Source organism: Haemaphysalis longicornis, unplaced genomic scaffold (genome assembly GCF_048455015.1).
Source record: "Haemaphysalis longicornis isolate Haplotype H1 unplaced genomic scaffold, Haemaphysalis longicornis Haplotype H1 scaffold_9, whole genome shotgun sequence".
Taxonomy (NCBI): domain Eukaryota; kingdom Metazoa; phylum Arthropoda; class Arachnida; order Ixodida; family Ixodidae; genus Haemaphysalis; species Haemaphysalis longicornis.
Window position 1 is genome coordinate 145,018,173 of NW_027526460.1, and position 13,761 is coordinate 145,031,933.

Below are 13,761 nucleotides of genomic sequence, written 5' to 3' on the forward strand. Positions count from 1 at the left end.
GTCGGAGAAACCGGATGGGGGTGACGAAGGCGTAGGAGCAAACATTTTTGTGTTTAGGCAAGACGTGACCTCATGCCGGATCTTCCTTCAGCAGTGTCACCAGTAACCTCCACTGGTGTGTCGTTCGGTTTATAGATGGCTTGTGACTGACGATATCGAATATACTATAGAAGTACTTGGCCAACTGAAGCCTCACAAGGAAACTGTACGGAAGTAACCATCCGTGATGCTCTCCTAACAATTAATTTTGAAGACACATTGATCACCTCAGCTGCGTAAAAATGGCGGCAGTCAAAATCGGGAAGAAAGCCTTCAAATGCGCTAGATTCGCTACTTTGAAAAAAAAAAGCTGTGATACATACGTTGCCTGGGTGAGAATATGTTTGTGGTAACGACATGGAAAGAATATTAAAGCGATAATTGAAAGCATGCTATGACGTTGCAGGAAAAGACCGCGTAACGTATCTTTAAATCTCCATCTTATATACGCATACGCGTTTCATCACAGCCACGGAATACATTATTTCCAAATTCAGGACGCGCCCAGCACGTGATTTCGTATTAAGGTATTAACAATCGTCGTATGTGTAGCTTGGAGTCAACAACCTGCGTGCAACCTCGTAACGCTTGTATTATCCTCTGTGCATGTCAGGAGAGTTATTATGCCCTTGGTGCCAGAAATATAGGTCTTCGCAACTTCCGTGGTTCCCACCATTTTTGATGAATAACTAACGTCGTTTCAGAGCATTCTCGCTTCATATAAATATACATTAGAGCGTAAAACCTCAGCATGGCCTGTAGATATCGTAAAATACATATTTCGAATCCTCGAATGGTTCTTTTTTTTTGTCCAGAAGCTGAATTCTATAGGAAATATAACCGAAATGAAGCGTCAAGGATGTTCTACTCACCAATGACGAAATATCGTGTTTTCGGTGAAGCAGCTGGGTCACAAGACATTGTGGCACAGGGAAGTATGCAGTCATGCATAGCAGAGCTAAGAGGTATGTAGTTATTACGACGCAAATTTAATATTATTTATTAACACAGCACATATCTTAAATGAATTGATTTGATTGTAGGGTTTAATGCGCCGACGCGACGCAGTCGATGAGGCGTACCGTAGTGGATGGCTCCGGACTAATTTTGACCACCTTGGGATCTTTAACGTGCGCCGAAATGTCGTACACACGGGCGTTTTTGCTTTTCGCCTCCACCAGAAAACCGGTCGCCGCGGCCTGGAATCTAACCTGCTGACCTAGTGCTCAGCAGCGCAACGCCTTAGCCACTGAGCCACCACTGCGGGTGTCTCAAGTGAAAGGCTGATGTGAATCAGTAGCGGCACGTGTATCACGGGCGCTTAGCTGTATGCTAGGAGCATATGCATGTGCTTGGTAGGCTGGGAAAATGAAAATTAAATGACTTGTCTGCATGCTCATTGTCTGTTTTTGCTTTTATTCATGGTTATCACGCCTAAAGTAACCAGAGTGGCGCGGTGCTTCCAAACACAACACGAATACTAGTTAGAACCATTGCAAAAGCTGCCGCTTTTTTTCGTTTTTTTTTTACAGAATGCCTTTCCGTAGCCTTTGCGGCGCTAACTTATTATCCTCGTGTTATGTAAATGTAGCATTGAGGTGTGCCTTTTTGGTGAAGCCAGCTTTGGGGCGAAAAAAATGTTTGAAGTTGAATTTAGCATCCCACACACTAATATTTAAGTTAAAGCAAGTCTCATGTCAGCAGCCGTACCTGCTTTATCAGAGCTTATAAACTAAAGGAGAGATTGTTCTGCCTATAGTGGCCATCCTTAGCCGACTCACAGACACGGAGATTCTCGGTAGAGGTCATTGCCACCGCCAGGCCCTCGCGAAGCTACATACCATGCTACTGCATGCCATAGAGTCCCCGCGGACAAGCGGCTTGTTCCCCGGCACAATTGTATTTCCCGCCCACCGCGACCCCTCCTTCCAGAGGTTGTCACGTACACACGTGCAATTCTCTGTCCGTAGATCTTTTCTATATGGGTGGCCGCAGAGAAAAGGAGTATTCCACGGCAAGATGCTTGTCGTTCGTCTTCGGACTTTTGTTGCCCAAACACAAAAGAAGTAATTCGTTGCCAGACTCTTGCCGTTCGTGTTCCGCCTTCCGCTGGCCAAATGAGAAACGATTACTGCGTGGCCAGACGCTCCTAATTCGTGCTCAGACGTATGGTGGCCACTGAGAAAGCGTATACTCCGTGGGCAGATGCATGCCGTTCATCTTCCGACCTCACCTGGCCAAAAAGGAAACAAGTAATCTGTGGCCAGACGAGTGCTCTTCGTTGTCGGACGTATGGGTTAGAATGGGCAAATTGAAGGTGAAATCAACAGCTTAGAACATGACATCGCACCGAGGAATTGGCGACGAAGCTGTTTTCCCTGTGAAGCGGGAGGGCACGGCACCGCCATGTTGTTCAAACCAGGCCGGAAACAGCAGAGCAGACTGGGAAAAAGTGCTGGGCTCAATAGGCTCATCGACAAGGCGGGTGTGGCTTCGCAAACGTCACGTCAGGGCCTCTCCTAACATTTTCTTTCCTCCATGCTCCAGACCCATCTCTTGGTATCCACTCCGTTTCTCCAATTGCCCAGCAGTAGTCGGTTCGTCTCACTACAGGGCCAGCCCAAATCGACTTTATTTTCTGAACTATGCTGTCTTCTACTCCAGTTTGTTTTATGATCCATGTAGCTCGTTTTCTGTCCCTGAGTGTTTCTTCTAACATTATTCATTCCATGGCCCGTCGAGCCACCCTATGTACGTTTGCTTTGCAGTGGTTTAGTAAATCGCCACGTTTCAGCCACGTATGTCAATACCGGCAGTAAGCACTGGTTGTAAATTGTTCTTTTGAATGACAGAGGTCGCTTTATTTTCATTATTTGGGAGTGCTTGCCGAGTGCTCCCCAACCCATACCAAATCAACACCGAATTTTAATCTCCTCGTTGGGGTCGGCACTAACCACCCGTCCGAGGTAGTGGTACTATATTTATTCTGGTATTTCCTTTCCTATGCTGAAGCGGACGTTATTGGCATGCATATTTCTTATTCTTTTTCATTCATTGTTTATTTTCAGCCCCACGGACGTTCATTCTAAACGTAGTTCCTCAAAGATTGTTTCCAGGCGTTCTCCAGTTTCCCTCAGCAATACTATGTCTCCCGCAAACCACAGATGGTTCCTCGGTGTTCTCACTGAGGTCGTTGTACGCCAGTACGCCCTGCAGAAAACTTTCTCTGATAATGATGACAAATTATCGTGGGTGCGGCGAAAGCAAAAAAATGCAGGAAGCGCGCACTAACGCGTAGTACTTGAAAATAGCGAAGCTGTACACAACATTAACGACCATAACGAGGGTTGATTGCCGCCAATTTGCTTCTTCGCTTCCGAAACGACGTTTACTCCATCATTGCTGCTATAAGTGTGGGCTTACTTCATTTTTTTGCACGAGGTAATTAGTGGATATCAACCTGGAGAGGCGTACGCTATTACGCGTCTTTCCCGTTCCGAGCAAGTATTGCCACTATTACGGCGAATGCTGCAGTCTTTCTTGATCCGAGCGAGTGTTGCCATGGTCACGGCGAACACTGGAGATTTACTCCATCTTGCCCAATGAATATCTATAAGTATGCTAAGCTTCACAAACGTGCGCAGGGAACGCTGGGAGGTCGTCGCGAGGCACGCACACACGAGCGCTAGGCATCTACTTGGTTTTGTTAAATGCCCGGCGTTCGCCCCTAGGCCGCGCTCACGCGCGAGCGCTCGGCAATTTCTTGGTATTTAAATGCGGGCACGAAAAATTACGATTTGCTAAATATCTTCGCAGTTAAAACACGCTTCTCGTGACCGGAATCTAAACTTTGTCCCTCGCGTTATGAAGCCTGCGTTTCTCCTATTGCACGGCGTCTATTCGTACTTCTGACCCATTTTTCTCTCCGCATTTTGCTCTTCTGGTATAGGGTGCCTAATGGGTGCGGGGCATCGGGCCACTTTGTTTACGTATTGTGCCGTTTCTAGTTCAGGCATTAACAGATATTTCGTTAACTGAAACTATTCAATGTGTACTTACTGCTCGTCAGCTTCTCATTTAGTTGCAAAATGTCTTCACCTTCCGTTCAAAAATTTCCGGATTCAAAATAGGAATTTAACAATTTCCTACTTTGCTTGTGTGTTATGACACGCTCCATTACTTTTGTTCGTAATAATTGCTTTTTCCTGAATTTAACTCTCTTTTCCTAAGAATACCTCAATAAATGTCGTCGTAAGGACACCGGATCGGTATGTGCATGTGTCAAGAACGCCATTGTCAGCCGAATCGACTCGCATGTCTTCTCTGTGATGTCTAGGTCTTATTTAAATATTTCGAGCCTGTCATTCGTCAAGAATTAACTATAATTAGAAATCCAATTTTGTGAGAGAATAGCGGTACACGAGTTCAAGCTAAGGCGTTTCAAGACACCGAATGCTGTATTTGCGCATCATGTGTATGGTGTTTCTCCCATCGCCACGGAAATGTATATAGTTTAGTGTTTTTGATTGTGATTGATTGTGGGATCTAACACGCCGAAGCTACATCTCGGCTATGAGGCGCGCCGTAGTGGAGGCATACGGATTCAATTCGACCACCTGGGGATGCTTACCGTGCACCGAAGTATCGGCACGTGGCTGTTCCCGCTTTCCGCCTCTATGAGAAAAGCCCCCACCGCGGCCGGGATCGAACCCACACCCTAGGGCTTAGCAGCACAGCACAACGGCTTCGCCATTGAGCCAGCACGGCGAGTTTCTTTAGCGTTGTCGTTTCGAACTGTTGGTTATGAAAGATGATCAGGCGCTTGCTCTGGCTCGCCGTGAGGTAGTCCTTCGTTACGCACGTACAGGGGTTCAACTGGTCGGCTGATGACGTCCGTTAAGTGAGTGATATTTTTCAGCCCGTCCGTTTCGCCGAGGGCAGCATTTCCGCGTGCTTGGACCCCAAATGAACGAGAAACAGGCGTCTTTGCGAACCCTGACCACGGCGAGGTTCATTTCTGCGCCAAAGCTTTCTTACCATGGGTCTGTACCACTCTCTACGTCCACCTCTATGCCATGAGTAACAGAAATGACTGCCAGATCGCAATCTCCACCCGTCTTTACTGGCTTCTACAGAACTGCTCAGTACCTACGTGATGCACCGTTATGGCTAGCGCCTTCGCATCCCTAGCGGAAAATAATCATAAATTAAAATACCAGGCTATAAAAGGGCAAGCAATAGATGGCGATTGTCTATACTAGAGTACAGTGGCGTGCGCCAGTGGAACCAGGTTACACACAAAACACGGTCTGTATAAATCGAATCCAACTAACGGAGCGTTTAATAACGTATACTGTCATTATCCTGGGGTAATGGCTGCATCGACGTTCGCCATATCAGGACGGGGAACCTGCCGAGAGAAATCAATACAGGTGCTTAATGATACCGGTCAAAGCTGTTCTGCTTGGGAATCTACCGGCTATCAACAACGGAAGGCAAGGCGCCGCACGCGTCCATCGAGTAATCGTGAGCCACTCGGAATCAGCGAGCACCGACCGCTGCCCGGTCACCGAACGTGCCCCATTCGTCTCGGCGCACGCGGAGACTGCGTGGCGTTCCACCGGAGCAACGTCCCATCACGTGACCCTCCCAGAGGCTACAAAAGTACCGCCAAAAGCTTGGACCTTCAGTGGGCATTGCGGCAGCGGCAAGGGCAACATGCCTAGAACGGCTTTCTGCTTCTTGATGCAGGTTAATAGTTACCTGCCCGGATATTGTTAAAGAAGTGATAATCGTAACTTGCTTCTGCGGTCCTGCCCACTGCGTGTGAAAAGTTTGCTCACATGTATTTATTCACTGTCGTTTGATTTGCTTGTATGCGGGGATATTGAAGCGAATCCTTGTCCCGGTGATAGGGAAATGTTGGCACAAATCTTGGAGGGTCAAGCCAAAACAAAATCTTGCATTGAAAAAATACAGGCTTCACAAGATTTGATAGAAAAGAAGATTTCGGTGTTAGCAGAGCGCATTAACAAAGTGGACGACGAACTAGCAAAACGTAGTTCTCTACCCTCTAAAATCCAAAAAGTGGAAGGAACAGTTACAAGACTAAACAAAGAAATTGTATTCATGACGAATAAGATTGAGGAACTTGAAAATAGAAGCCGCCGAAGCGGCCTGGTAGTATGCGGTATAGAAGAACCACGTGGGGACAGTGCAGATGGCCTGCTAAAAAAGTGAAAGAGGACATTTTCAGAGAGACGCTGCAGGTTCCAATCTCGGGCATCAAAAGGTGTCATCGCATCGGTCATAAAGCCAAAGATAAATGCCGACCTGTTATTCTCAAGTTCCTGGATTATCGAAAAAAAGCAGCTGTCTTTTGCAAAGTGTATTGTAGGAAAGTTCGGTACTTTATAGCTGTTATGTACTTGCCTCCTGTTCTGACTGTGACATCATGGAAAATCTAAACACGTATCTAAATGCGCAGGTGAAGCTTGAGGACAGAATCTTTCTAGCACGAGATTTTAATCTTCCCGATGCCGACTGGTCAACTTTCACACCCGGTAACCGAAACGATGCTTGATATTGCTTTCGCATTTGACCTAGTGCAAGTAGTCAAAAATTACACCAGAATACAGGGTGACTCAAAAACAATACTTGACTTATTTTTTAAGTGCTGTGAACACAGCCCAAACATCGTGTGAGGTAATACCTGGTATATCCGATGATTCTGTAGTATTACTTGAATTACTGGTCTAGCACTGAAACGTAAAATCCTAATGTCCAGTTTCCCCAACTTCTCTCGAGCAGACGATGTCTCTATCATTGACATCCTTGCCTTTGATTACGATGTTTTCTCATCTCATTCCGAAGATGCCGAAGATATAAATGGCCTTTGGTATAAATACAAAATAATAGCGAAGGAATGCATTGGCAAATATGTTCCTCGGATTGTAAAGATGTCGGAGCACGAAAACGCTTGGATCTCTCGGGACTCATTGCGGTTACAACGAAAACTAAAATGACTGAAGGCAAAGAAGAAATCTTCTAACTCTACTTTCATTGCAAATGAAGTAGCCCAGATTGCAATGAAGCTAAAAATATAAGTACGAACTGACAAGCAACGGTATTTCGGAGAGTCTTTACCAAACTTTATAACCACGTCCCCTGAGAGATTCTGGCGGCACGTACGTCCGACTTCTGGCGGTTGTGATGTATTTGGTATTGACAGTGAACAAGTAGATTGCGCAAAATAAAATCTCGGAGGCTTTCAATGAGCAGTTTAGGAGTGTTTTCACTGCTGACGATAATATATGACCAAATTTGACGCAAATTTTCCGCCCGTGCCAGATGTTGTAATAAGTGAAGCTGGAATTTTGAACATGCTGTTGAAACTAGATGTCAAAAAGTCACCAGTGCCGGACGACATACCCAACACTTCTTTAAAAAGTTATGCAGAATGGATATCGAAATGCTTGTGTGTCTCTTTACTAAATCTTTGTGTGAAGGGTAGATACCGGACGACTAGAGAGTCGCCAGAGTAAAACCAGAGTCCTTCAATGCTTCTCTGGTCATGAAACTCCTGGCCAAGATTTGTGCGGGGACAAAGGCTACCGCTAGGGGTTCAACCACAGATCGGAGGGCATTGTGCGGCCGCCTCTGCTCTGTAGCCAGACCTGCATGCAGGAACGCAGCAGCAGCATGCCCGTTCGCACCAAATTTTTTCGCCACATACAGAATGATAAGTCCATTTAAGCGGCCCATGACGCGTAAAGCGAGAGCGCACTTTTGATAAGGCGGCGAGCGTCTGTTTTATCTTACTCCGTGGTCCGTTCCCTGCCAAACGCGCCCTGACCGCGCCCCCGGCTGCCCTCCGATCAACACCAGCGGCACGGCGCGGCAGCAAACGAAGCTCTCCCATAGCGTGACGGCGAAGTTTTATGACCAGAAAGGCATTGAAGGACCCTGTTAAAACCTGTACATAAGAGTGGAAGAAAAAACTGCATCAAGAACTATCCTCCCATCTCCTTAACTTGCATGGCATGTAAACTATTAGAACACATTATACATAGCCACATTACGCAGCTTATTGATACACATAATATTTTAACAAATTGTCAACATGGATCTCGAAAAAAGGCGAAAAGCAAAAACGCCCGTGTGTACGAGATTTCGGCGCACGATAAAGATCCCCAGGTGGTCAAAATTAATCCGGAGCCCTCCACTACGGCGCGCCTCATCGCCTGCGTTGCGTCGGCGCGTTAAACCCTACAATCAATCAATCATGGATCTCGAAAAGTTTATTCTACGTGTGCGCAATTAGCGGAAACAATACATGATTTTGCGCTTACCATTAATAACGGCAAACAAACTGATGTGATTTTTATGGATTTCCCAGAAGCGTTTGATAAGGTATCTCATAAGAAGTTATTACACAAACTCAGCAAAATTATATATAACCATCAACTCTTAAATTGGCTTGCAGCATACATTACCAATCATAAACAGTTTGTTCTATTCAATAGGGAAACTTCTAAAGATGTTTCTGTGGAATCTGGCGTTCCTCAGGGGTCGGTGCTTGGGCCCTCTTTTCTTTTGTTTGTTAATGACATTGTTTGCAACATTCATGTGAAAATACGATTGTATGCCGATGACTGTGTGATCTATATGGAAGTGAACAGTGTAGCCGATCAGACTCTTTTGAATGACGCACACAACAAATGTGCAATCTCTTGAACAAAACAGTATTTCTGAGAATTACTCACCGAAAACGTTCTTTAGCGTATATGTATCCCGTGAACAACAATTTCCTTCATGAAGTATCACACTACAAATACTTGGGTCTCTCGATCTCGAACACCTTACATTGGACTAACCACATTGATTATGTCGAAAGAAATGCCAACTGTAAGCTTATCTATTTAAGAAGAGCTTTAAAATTCAGCACTCATGATTTCTGAATGACCGCATATAAAGCTCCTATTCTTCCCTCATTTGATTATGCAGCTATTTTCGGGGCCCCTTTAGTCGAACCAGTATTAACAAGCTTGAAACGATACAAAAAAGGGTGTACGATTTATTATAACAGCTGCGGGCGCACATCTGTTTCAACCCTGTCATCCAGAGCCAATTTACCACAAATAGCTGAAAGAAACCGTTTCGCCAAGGCTCAAATATCTCTATCAAAAAGTAAAAAGCCACTATAAATTAGACATCTCAAACATAATAACATTTTCGTCCGGGTATGCCATAATGCAAAGGCATCACAGACAACTACTCCTCTTCGTACATGCAACAGTACCTTGAATTATTTCTTCTTTCCGCGGAAAATTACTGAATGGAACCAACTTATTAACACCCAAGTACAACAGCCTTCACTTACCTTGTTTACATCATGTTTAACTTAGTGCTGAAAGTATGCCATTTATTGTTTTTTATGTACCTATGTATTTGTTGTTTGCCTTTTTTGTGATATCATCATTTGTACCCTCCTGCCAAAATCCAGATGTGGTAATGCAGTATCAATAAATCAATAAAAAATAAATATTCACCGAGTTGCCTCTGAAGCAGCCTTCCGTTGTTTCTCTTTTCTTAGCAATGTTGATTAGCCTTTCTCCTCGCGGTAGAGGGGGTCACGTAGTCGGCCATGGCACTGTGCTTGTGTTTCTCCTCTTTGTTGCTGTTACGCACTGCACACCACCGCTTACTTTGGTGTAATTGCGGGGAGAGCTATCTTTGTACACGCGATTACACGCTCGGATTTTTGCAACACTGCTTCGTACTGTTCAACCGGGTGTCGCCGTTTCCGGATTCCTAGTCGCCGAATCGATTCCTTCGCATCAGATAACGTCTTGGGAGTGCCGTCTCCAAGACATCCTCGCTCTTTCTTTTCGTCTGCGCGTTCCACAGTCTGGCAAGCAATGCAACACAAGAGGAACTACTTTGTAAAATTTAGGCGAAAACAGAATGAGGGCGGAACAAAAATCGCATAGGTGTAGACTTAGTACATCACCTATTCCTTATAAAACAGCTTCTTTCTTATGGCAGCTCAAATAGTTCCCGGTGTCGTATACAAAGTTATGCGTTTTCGAGAACACAACAGACAGAACTCCTAAATGACAACCACTGGATATGAAGACTCTGCTGGGTCAATAATTAGCGTATATATGTAGTATACAGTTTCGGTATATATACGCGGTACCCAAATTTGCAGAAGATCACCACAGAGGACACCAACGTGTTATGTTTCACGAGTAGACATCGAGGAGCTCTCACTTGTGAGAAAAATGGGCTGCCAGGGTTAAATACGTGGCTTCAAGCTAACATTACCTATACATCGTTAAAGAAGGTGCCTTCTTTTGACATCTTAGAAAAGATACTTTCGCCAGCTCCACTTCACTTTTAGCATGCATATATTGGTCAATAGCAAGCAAGTTGTCTTCTGAGGGTTCTCTTAAACGAAATTTTTTCCTGAATGCCATATGCACACACTTTGTGGAAACACTTCTCTCTCGAGAGCTATACAGCTCTTCATAGATGCACTTAGCAGACTGCGTTATTATCTGTCGAGTGTAATGAACGCGCGAAATTTTAATCCACTTGTCCCCTCTACACTAAAATATTCCAGCCTTGTGTAATCGGTCACAACAAAAATATAAATTACATTTCGCTGCTGCAAAAATGAGCTGCACGGATTTTTGGGTAGCGCAATGCTTCCGGATAGATTCATGCCTTATCTTGAGGCACGCATGATACTACACATAAAAACAGTACAGTATTCCCTCATAATAAGGAAATATCGCTTTGTTTGTAATTTCTTCTGATCCCAACACAAACGCATGCAGTTTAGGCCACATTACTCGAAGCGCACGAAGAGTTGGACAGGCTTAGTGCGAAATGGCCAGATTAGGCGTCACCGAGCTACGGCGAACCAGCGGTGAGTCAGGCTGTCAACATGGGGGGCTAGCGCAAGCTGGTGTTTCCACGACGACTTCCTCGAGCCGGATATGCTGGATTCGCGCCATCTGAATTGAAACAAACGGCTCACATGTGTGGTAGGGTCATTGAAGTTTGTTCCTAGGCATTTGTCGCGAACACCGACAATATTCGCACGGGGCAACGAGGCGCCCGAAAACTCTTGTTTTGCGCAGTTCAGGGCTGCACACCTCGGAGAAAAATTGCCCAGTCATCATGCAAAGTGCCTAGTGCAGGGCTGGCCAGCTTTCGTGATTGCGCTGTGGATCCACAATGAGCGGTTAATTCTTTCTTGAAGTCAAGTAACAGAACCTCAGAATCAAGCCGCAGCATTTTCAGCGCTTTCCGGCGCGAAACTCTCGTAACGTTGTGTGACGCCCGCACACCCCCTGTAAAAGGGGCACTGCCTTTCCCTCCTTCTTCGTCCTCCAGTCTGCGAGGCGTTCGGACGCCAGTCCCTTCTCCCGCTCGCCCTCTTGTAAACTCCTTGCTGCCTTGCTGGCAGTTTCGACGTCACTGCTCTTCCAGCGTTGCCCGCTGCGTTCAGTCAGACGGACGTTCAGGTGGACGAAGAGCCACGTGATGTGCCAAATATGAAGCTGACGCATGAGTACATAGGCCTGCTGTAAAATGAAGTTGAATACATGCGTGGCAACCACAGCCTCATCTAATGCTTGATCAATTGCGAGCAGGGGGCGCTCGCGCCCGGCAACAACTTGAAACATCCAAAACTCAGTGCCTCCTTCGTAACCGGATAAAGTTTTGCTTCACTTAATACATTGTGTTTTAATTCCTCACAGATGTGGCGCAATTGAAGCTCAACTGCTCTAGCTTTTCTCGAATGGCCGCTTCAATCGAAATTCCGCCTATAACACAACTTTTTGCCATCCCGCTGACATCCTTATACCGAAGGACCACTTATGTAAATACAGGCTGCCCTTAAAAATACGTCGTAAATGTCAAGTACACAGACGAAAATAAAACAATAAATGTTACACAGTACAAAGCCGGCTGGAAGGAAAAAAAGCTTCTATAGAACCACACCCAACCCATATCGCAAAAAAAGTTGCGAACTATTGTAATGGTTAATTTTGTATTTGATTACAGAAAAAAAAAGAATTACCAGAATCGTTACTCCTTGACGGTTAGAAAATTAGTTTGTTTATTGATTTTTATAAAAGGAAAACTATTATTTGTAACGTGTTACTTACAAGCTTTCTTCTTTCAGAAAACGCGGACTACAGCCATGCCCGCAAGCGGCGTTATCACACCAAAATGCCTCTCCCGCCAACTAACTTCTAACTACAAAAACTAACTACAAAAAGAGGGACTACAAAAAGAGGGCTTCTAACTACAAAAAGAGGGAAAATTTATGCTCCGCTCCCTGAAGGAATTGAAGGCCCAGAACGTGAAAAGCAACCAACCAAAATTTGGTTTACTTCGTAAATATACAAAGAAGTGGTGTTTGATTGCCCAGATTTGCGAAACACTTTTCGAATCTGCCGTGGCCCGGTCACCGTCGTCGGCTATATCTGCGGACGGGTGGAGGGCGCCACGTGACGAACAGCTGTGCTTTGGAGCGAGGAGCTTGAAAACACTGCAATGGTGCCATTTTTACAGCAACTAACAACATTTCGCTGAAGCACCCAGTCGTGGTCAAATGAGGATCATAATGTCCTCTGTCTGTTATTGCAACCGCGCTGCGGCGTGTTGTACGCCACGCGTCCCGCACCGGTGCAGCCATGTGGCTACGGCATACTCTTCCACGCAATCGACTGCTACAGTCATTCCACCGTTGGCCTGTTTGTAAAGACGGTAGTCTTTCTTGGGATACCTCAACGTGGAAATTTTGGTTGATCTGTTTGTATTTCCATCTGTCCTTCGGTTATGCCGCCCTTTTTCAAACAGCGGAGCTGTTGTACAAGCGGCAAGTTCGCGGTTGCAGAAAGAAAAAAATGGCCGGATATCTGCTCCTTTTGTTGAAAATGTCGGCAAGAAGACAATCTTTGTGGACATTTGCAAAGGAAATGCCCCCCTTTGCTTTTCCGCTCACCTCTCTTGCTGTTTCTGTTCTGTCGCGCTCATCCCAAGGTAAACACACTAAAGGTTTGCTCAAGGCGATTAGAATTTACCGCGTTTTACTGCTACAGTCCAGGTTCCTCGATGCCAACGCTGCAGTACGGCGGAGACGCGCCTGAATCGAGGCGGGCGATTTCAAGGTTTATAGAACCGCGTTGCCGTGCTCTACGTGCGTTCCAAGCAGAACGTGAAACCGATCTAGTGGAACCTTTCGTTGCTGTTGCTGCGTGATTTCTCATATACCCCCAGGAGGTGGCGTGGGAAACAGCAGGCGGCGGTTTCTGCAGTAGATTTAGATTATCATTTGCTATCGAAAAACCATGCATCCATGAATTTTTTTTAAATAAAAGAACCCTGCAAATGTCTCTTGTGTTTTAATTTTCGGTTCTATGTTTGCGTGATGTCTTGTTCCTGTTCAGCAAAGTTGATAATTCTAAACATATAAACCGGGCTTAGACGCTCACATATGGCTGTGATAACATAAAACTAATGGGCAGTATGCATATTACTTTGGCCTGGTGGCTGAATCGAGTCACAGACAGACAGACAGACAGACAGACAGACCAAAATTTCTGGGTTGAAGTAGCCCAAGAAAGACTATCGTCTCAAAAAAATGGCAGTATCTTCACTACGTGGATGATGGCGAGGGTCCTGTTTAAGGTTTTTTTA